General features: G+C 30.2%; 1 non-coding gene across 1 annotated transcript; it reads right to left on the bottom strand.

The window, feature by feature from the left end:
- Window positions 1-8512: 8512 nt before the first annotated feature.
- Window positions 8513-8584, bottom strand: Trnac-gca (transfer RNA cysteine (anticodon GCA)). Its single transcript has one exon. It is a non-coding gene; the product is annotated as a tRNA-Cys (tRNA).
- Window positions 8585-8890: the final 306 nt, after the last annotated feature.

The raw sequence follows: 8890 nt of genomic DNA, 5'->3' as shown, positions 1-8890 counted from the left end.
AATTTCTATTGAAAATCAAACATGTTCCTATTTGTCTCCGGGAAAAGTTTCTCTGCGAGTTTCAATGCCAACAAACAAAATAAATTACGATGACAATGATTTAAGGAAATTCTATACTTGATATGATGAGCAGCACATCAAGTTGTTCAAACAATTATTAAAAATTCCAGCATAATCATGATGGTGTCTCTCCATGTTTTCCCAAAGGAAAATAAACCCTGCCTGCTGTTATGATGGCAATAATTTTCGTACTGTGGTATGCGGCTTAGCGGGAGGCAATATTCGTCGCCCACTTCAAATATTTGTTTATCATTCTTTGGCTATAGCCTTATAGAATTTAAACAAATTGTTCGTGATTGCAATAAGTTGGGAAATTTGTTAATATTTTCCATCGTAAGTCCAAGTGGAAACGAAAATTGTGAGTGGAGAACAATGCTAAGGTGCTTAAGCAAATTGCACAAAATATTTTTTCTTATTTACTTAAGGAAATAAGGGAGAGTGCTGTTAATGGAAATAGAGTTTAAAAACTTGAGTTTTTATTTCGTAAAAAGTTATTTTGACGAATGATGTGATTAGCCAATACATCAGTGACGACATGACATTTAAAACTCTGTTTAATCCATAATGTAGAAAATGTTTATCTTTAATAACAAGAAGTAGAAAAGGTCTAAGTTCGGCCGGACCGAGTCTTTGGAACCCCCCACCATGGATTGTAAAAAAAATGCGCATAAACGAAATTTGTCACAAGGCACATAAGTACTTTACGTACAAAATTTATGCTAATTCAGATAAAAATTAACGATTTTGGGGCAGTAGAAGACTAATTGGGAGATCGGCTACTAGCTGGATAGGGCCCGCTCCTCTGCGCCTTCTTCAACTCGCTAATATCTATTTTGGGTGTGGACATTTCGCCCTGAATGTGGATGTCGTGCTACTGTAGCCTATGTCTGCCTATGGCGCTTAACGCCTACATTCGAATCCTGGCGGAACTTCGGACTCTCTTAATGCTGGCGACATTTGCGAGGTACCTAATGCATTGTAATGCACAAAATTCTCCCCATGAGGTGTCGCACTACGGCACACTCGGCTATAAAAAAGGCCCCTTATCGTTGATAAACTGAACTTGAATCGGAAACCGCTCATTGATGTATGAAAAGTTTGTCACTGCTCGGTTCCTGGGAAAATTTTTACTCTACTCCCAAATGCCTTTCTTTTGACCCCCATATTACTGTATTGGAAAATATTTCGGGTTTAGGGGGTATTTCGGGGGTGGTCACTTGGCCATCAAAGTAAATATAAGATTCGTGCTCTACTTTCAGAAACATTTCGTATGAGTCCGGGGAGGTCACAGCGAGGCCACCGGCACTTTACCCTGAAAATAGATATCCAATTCCTTGTTTACTCCCAAATACCGTTTGAGCTCCATATTGCTATGGTCGGAAGTAAAGTTCAGTTTAAGGATTAATTTGGGGCGTATCCCCAAAATTGGATATCAAACTCGTTTTGTTCTCTCAAATATCTTTCATTTAAGTCTCATATTGCCATAATGGGTCAATTAATCTATTCGCCGTAGTTGTAGGCGAAAAACAGCCACCTTGACTTGAACGCAAATGTTAATATCACATTTTTAATCTACTCCCAAGTACCTTTCATTTGAATCCTATATAGCCATGGTCGGCCGATATGCCCATTAGAGGGTATTTGTGGGTACAGCGACCTTCCATTTCTTGGACCTAATTTTTTATGCCATATTTGTAATCTACTGCCGAATACTTTTCATTTGAGTCCCATATTGATAGGAACGTCGATTATATCTGTTTGGAGGAGTTTTTGGGTTGGGCCGGCCCGCTGGCTACTTGGACCCAAAATTTTATATGATATTCATTTTCTAGTCTCCAATACCTTTCATTTGATACCCATATTGTGCCCATCGGACCACTTTCGGATATGGGTGGCGTTTTTGGTGTAAGGGGGAGGTTCAGCCACCATCCGATATCTAAAAATGGTATAACCTATGTTTCCTTATTTTTTGATTCTACGGAACAAACAAACAAACCGTGTCTCATATAGTCATGATGGGTCATATGCCCATTTAGGGAGTTTTTAGGGGTGACCCCTACACTTCGATCTGATTTTGTATGCCAGATTCGTAATCTACTCCCGAATACCTTTCATTTAAGCTCCATATTGATATGGACGACCAATTTGTCTGTTTTTAGACATTTTAGGGCGACTTCCTGTGTACTTGGGCCCAATTTTTAATACCATGTTCGTATTCTACTCATCAATACCTTTCATTTGATATCCATATTGCCTTTATCGGTCCACTTGTGATTTTAGGTGTTATTTTTGAGGTAACGGGGAGAGTCCGACTCCTTCCGATATCAATAAATTATAAAGCATATTTCTTATTCCTGACCATATGCGTAATCTACTCCCGAATACCTTGCATTTGAGCCCCATATTGTCATGATCGTCAAATACACCTATTTTAAGGGGTTTTGGGGCTGGGGCGGCCCCCCAGGTACTTGGACCCTTCTATTATTATGAAATTTGTATTCTACTCTTGAATAGCTTTCATTTGAATCCCATATTGTCCCGATCGCTCCACTTTTATTTTTGGGTAGTACTCTTGGGATTAGGGGGAGGGTCCGCTCCCCTCCCGATATCAAAAAATTATATTGCCTATGTTTACTTCCAGACCAACCTACACAATCTGTGAAAATTTCAAGTTAATCGGTTCAGCCGTTTTTGAGTATATACGGAACAAACCTACAAACAAACACAAATTGGATTTTATTTATAAGATATCAGTTTATAGACCGATTTGGACCATACTTACCACGAATGTTGGATTTTGACTACCAACAACACCACGTCCAAAATTTCAGCTAAATCGGACAATAATTGCGACTTCCATGGATGAAGATCTCAACTCCGGAGATTGGTTGATATGGGAGCTATATCCAAATCTCAACCGAAATGGCCCATTTGCAATGGCCTCGGACCTACATCAATAAGAAGTAGTTCGGCTGGGCCAAATCGTATATACCCTCCACCATGTATCGAATTGCTATGTCATTGTAACAATTCAATTGGCAATTGGAACATTTCGGACCATAATTGAACTGAATATTGGAGACCATAGTAGAAGCCATTGCGTAAAATTTCAGCCAAGTCTAGTAGGGGCTTAAGAAGAAAAATAGGGAGATCGGTTTATAGGGGAGCTGTATTAGGCTATAAACCGATTCATGTCATATTCGATACGTATGTTAAAGGTCATAAGAGAAGCCGTTGTACAAATTTCAGCCAAATCGGATAATAATTGCGCCCTCTAGTGGCTCGAGAAGTCAAGACCCCAGATCGGTTTATATGACAGCTATATCAGTTTATGGGCCGATTTGAACTATTCTTGGCACATTTGTTGAAATTCATAATAAAACATCTCATGCAAAATTTTAGCTAAATCGGATAACAATTGCGCCCTCTAGTGGCTTAAGAAGTCAAGACCCCAGATCAGTTTATATGGCAGCTATATCAGGCTATGGACCTATTTAAACTATTCTTAACGTAGTTGTTGGAAGTTACAACAAAACACGTTGTGCAAAATTTCAACCAAATCGGATCGAAATTGCGCACTCTAGACGCTCAAGAAATCAAGAGCCCAGATAGGTCTATATGACAGCGTCCCCTAGAGAGTTGGTCCCGAATGTTGATGTCAGATTCATGGTCTACTTTCAAATACCCTTCATTTGAGCTCCATTTTTCTATAGTTGGCAAACATGACCGATTTGTGGGTGTTTTGGGGAATGGGGCGCCCACTCAATGACATGAATTTTAAAATATATATCAGATTCGTGTTCTACTCCAAAATACCTCTTCTTTAAGCCTCATATTGCAATGGTCAGCAAATACTTCCTACTTGGGTGGTGTTATGGGGGTGGGGTGGCCCCATAGACACTTCTCCCGAATATTGATATCAGATTTGTGCTTTACTTCCAAACACCTTTCATTTGAGCCCCATATTGCTATGGTCGTAAATTTGTCTCTTTTGGGGGATGGTCTTGGTTATGAGCGGCCCCCCAAATAATTGGTCCCACATCTGGATATCAGATTCGTATTCTACACTCGAATACCTTTTATTTAAGCCCCATATTGCCATGGTCAGTAAATAAGTCCTGTTTGGGGGGTGTTTTGGGGAAGAGATGGACCCCCAGAAACTTTATCCCAAAATTTGGATATCAGATTCGTATTTTACTCGCAAATACCTTTCATTCGAGTCCCATATTGCCATGGTCGGTAAATATGTCCGATTTAGGAGTGTTTTGGAGTGGTCCCCCAAGCACTTGGTCCGACAATTGGATATCAGATGCGTTTTCTAATATTAAATACCTTTCATTTAAGTCCCATATTGTCGTGATTGGTGTATATGTATATATGGTAGGTTTGGGGGTGGGGCGCCCCCCCCCCCCCCCCTAGATACCCCATCCGAAATTTGGATGCCAAATTTTTGTATGTAGGTTAGTATAAAAGAGAGCACACAAAATTTCGCTTCAATCGCACCACCCATCACCGAGATCTGGAGTTTCTGAAAATTAGGTTAAGGGGGAGGGTCCGCTCCCCCTTCAGATATCAAAAAATTTAGTACCCTATTTTCACCACGGGATCTTATGCACCATCTGTGAAAATTTCAAAAAAATCGGTTTAGCCGTTTCTGAGTCTAAAAGGAACACACAAACATACAAACCAACAAACAAACACAAACTGATTTTTATATGTAAGATTTCCATACTAAACTAAGTCCTTTGATAACAAATATGTGGCAAATATATTTAATTCTCAATTTCGTTTAATTAAATGTGAAACTCGTATTAAAAACTGACAATTAAAAGAATCCTTGTGAAAGTGTTTCCATACAAACATAGCAAATAAATAGATATTTAAGGCTGTTTGGTATCTTTTTCATCTATATTTGCTCTAATTAAATACGAGAGCTGTATTTGAAACCGCTCTTTGTGTGTGTGTGTGTGTGTCCTCTCGATAATCCTCATTACATTTGATTGCATAAGCGAAAGCTCTATAAAATGCATTTAAATGTTTACAAAGCGGCTTATTTGCCAAAAATCCATCGATAATGTGGTGAAATGGTATAATCAAATCGTATTTTGAACATAAATAGTGGGTGGTGATGATACTGAGATATTCTACCCATTCTATATAATCCTTATTTTCTATTTTGCAATTATATTTTATCATTAGCTCTCATGGTCACTAATTTGGGTTATGTTTGTCATTAAGTATTATAGCATATAGTTGCCAAATATTGAAATATTCATTTGCATAGGCAGGATTTCATGGGAATTTTTATATCGAGGCCAACATAAAACCAGTAAGAGCGTGCTAAGTTCGGCCGGGCCGAATGTTATATACCCTCCACCATGGATCGCATTTGTCAATATATATATATAATCGGGAGATCGGTTTATATTGGACCAAATATGAACCAATATGGCCAATTAACAATCCCAACCGACCTACACTAATAGGAAGTATTTGTGCAAAATTTCATTTGCCTTGCTTTGCTCCCTCAAAAGTTAGCGTTTTTTCGATAGATAGACAGACAAACGGACGGACGGACGGATGTCAATTGTTGACCAGGGCCCTAGAAGTCCCGGTGGTCCTTTTGTCGCCTAGGCCCTACAAATTTTTGTTCGGGCTGGAAAAGCACAGATAGACAGACAAACGGACGGACGGACGGATGTCAATCGTTGACCATGGCCCTAGAAGTCCCGGTGGTCCTTTAGTCACCTAGGCCCTACAAATCTTTGTTCGGGCTGAAAAGCGCAAATGAACATTTCGCAGAGCATAGAAAAATTGGTAGTGGATGACTTAACCAGAGGGCCCACGAATAGGGCCAAGACATTCTGGGGCCCTGAAATTATACATCTAACTAACATATCGTCTAACTAAAACCTCTTCTCTATACATTTCAAATTTCATAAAGATATGTCAATTCGTTCAACAATGACAGACTGATATTCACATCTTTGAAGTCTTCCGAGCGCGTGATTTAAGAAGAATGTATAGGAAAATAACCGTGATATCCGCATTTGGTAGACATTTTTTGCCCATTTTTTAAAATATTTAAAATTAAAAATATTTTTATATTTTTAATTTTTTATTCGTTTTTTTTTTTTAATTTTTTGTAATTTTGTAATTTTTGTTTGTTTATTTTTATATTATACTATTTTTTATATTTATTTTTTTTAGTTTTTTAAGTTTTTTTATTTTTTTATTAATTTGTTATTTATTTTTTTTTTATTTTTTGTGTTAAGTTTTATGTAATTTTATAATTTTTTTATTATTTTTTTAATTTTTTTATTTTTTTCTTTATTTATTTTTTTTAATTAGTTTTTTAATTTTTACAATTTCTTTTTTATTTTTTAATTTATATTTCGCATTTGTTATATTTTTTTCTTATATTTTTTATATATATATTATTTTTTTAATTTTTATTATTACCTTCTTTTAAATTTTAAATCTTATTTTTTCTTTTGTAAATTGTTTTTTTTTTAATTTTTAAGTTCGTTTTATTAGTTTGTTATTTATTTGTTTTTTCTATATATTTTTATTTTTTGTTTTAAGTTTTCTGTAATTTTTTAATTTTTTTTTTTCTTTTTAAATTTTTTTATTTTTTTTAATTATTTATTTTTTTTTTTAATTTTTACAATTTCTTTTTTATTTGGTTTGTTTATATTTTTTGTATTTTTTTTTTATTTTGTATTTGTTATTTTTTTTATATATATTTTATTTTTTTAATTTTTGTTATTATTTTCCTTTAAATTTTAAATCTTTTTCATGTTATTTTTATTTTTTATTTTTTTGTATTTTTTATTTTTTGATATTTTTTTCTATTTTTTGTTTTGTTTATTATTTTTTAAAGTTTTTTTTTTATTGCTGTTTTTTTTTTGTTTTTATTTTTTTCTTTATTTATTTTTTAATATGTTTTTTTTTTAATTTTTTAAATTTCTTTTTAATTTTTTTGTTTATATTTTTATTTATTTTATTTTGTATTTGTTAAATTTATTTATTCTTTTTATATATTTAATTTTTGTTATTATTTCTTTTTTAATTTTTAAATCTTTTTTTGTTATTTTTAAATCTTTTTTGTTATTTTCATTTTTTAATTTTTTTTTTTCAATTTTTAATTTTTTACATATTTATTTTTTTTTAATATTTTTTAGTAATTTCTTTTTCTTATTTTTTTATTTCTTTTTATTTAATTTTTTTATTTTTTTTAATTGTTTTTTATTTTTATATTGAATTTTATTTTTTTATATATTATATTTTTTTTATTGTAATATTGTATTGTTTATTTTTTTTTATTGTATTTTATTTTGTTATTGTATTTTTTTTCATTGTATTTTAATTTTTTTATTGTATTTTATTTTATGTTTATATTTTTTATTTTATATATTTTTATTTTATTCTATTTTTTTTATTTTATTTTTTTTATTATATTTTTTTATATATTTTTTTTATTTTATTTTTTTTATTTTATTTTTTTTATTTAATTTTTTTTTATTTTATTTTTTTTTATTTTATTTTTTTTATTTAATTTTTTTTTATTTTATTTTTTTTTATTTTATTTTTTTATTTTATTTTTTTATTTTATTTTTTTATTTTATTTTTTTTATTTTATTTTTTTATTTTATTTTTTTTATTTTATTTTTTTTCTATTTTATTTTTGTTTTCTATTTTATTTTATTTTTTTTTTATTTTATTTTTTTTTTCTTTTTTATTTTTTTTTTTTTTATTTTATTTAATTTAATTTTTTTTTTATTTTATTTTATTTTTGTTTTTTTATTTTTTATTTTATTTTTTTTTATTTTATTTTTATTTTATTTTTTTTATTTAATTTTTTTTTATTTAATTTTTTTTTATTTAATTTTTTTTTATTTATTTTTTTTTATTTTATTTTTTTTTTATTTTATTTTTTTTTTTATTTTATTTTTTTTTTTATTTTATTTTTTTTTTATTTTATTTTATTTAATTTTTGTTATTTATTTTTTATTTTATTTTTTTTAATTTTATGTTTTTTTAATTTTATTTTTTTTAATTTTATGTTTTTTTAATTTTATTTTTTTTTAATTTTATTTTTTTTTAATTTTATTTTTTTTTAATTTTATTTTTTTTTTAATTTTATTTTTTTTTAATTTTATTTTTTTTTAATTTTATTTTTTTTAATTTTATTTTTTTTTTAATTTTATTTTTTTTAATTTTATTTTTTTTTAATTTTATTTTTTTTTTAATTTTATTATATTTTTAATTTTATTTTTTTTTTAATTTTATTTTTTTTAATTTTATTCTTTTTTAATTTAATTTTGTTAATTTTATTTTATTTTTTTTATTTTATTTTTTTCTATATCTTCTCAAAAATAGTATTAAAAGGAAACTGTCATTAAAAATTACATTAAGTACAAAACAAAATAGGTTTCGGAAAATTTCATTTAGGGGACACCCGGGTTTGAACCGGGGACCTCTCGATCTGCAGTCGAATGCTCTACCACTGAGCTATATCCCCCCGTTACATTATGGGAACTAATTCATTTACACACGACATTTTGCTTTATTTCATCAATACACACAGTCATGATCGCTTTGTGTTAAAAATAGCTGCAATCCATAACAGTGTGGCATAAGAACCTACAAAAAAAAAGGGGGAAAACGCCACACATGTACTAACCACAGATACGATTGTGTGTAAAAAGAGAACAAAACTTTGCTGCTGAACATGACGTCAACAAGCGATGTTATTTAAAAGAAAAGAATCATGAGTAAGATTTGTTGCCAGACATTTGTGTAAGGGGAATAGAATGATTGTGAGGTG

This window comes from Stomoxys calcitrans, chromosome 4 (assembly GCF_963082655.1).
Source record: "Stomoxys calcitrans chromosome 4, idStoCalc2.1, whole genome shotgun sequence".
In the NCBI taxonomy this organism is placed as follows: Eukaryota; Metazoa; Arthropoda; class Insecta; order Diptera; family Muscidae; genus Stomoxys; species Stomoxys calcitrans.
This window is presented reverse-complemented; position numbering and strand designations above follow the sequence as displayed.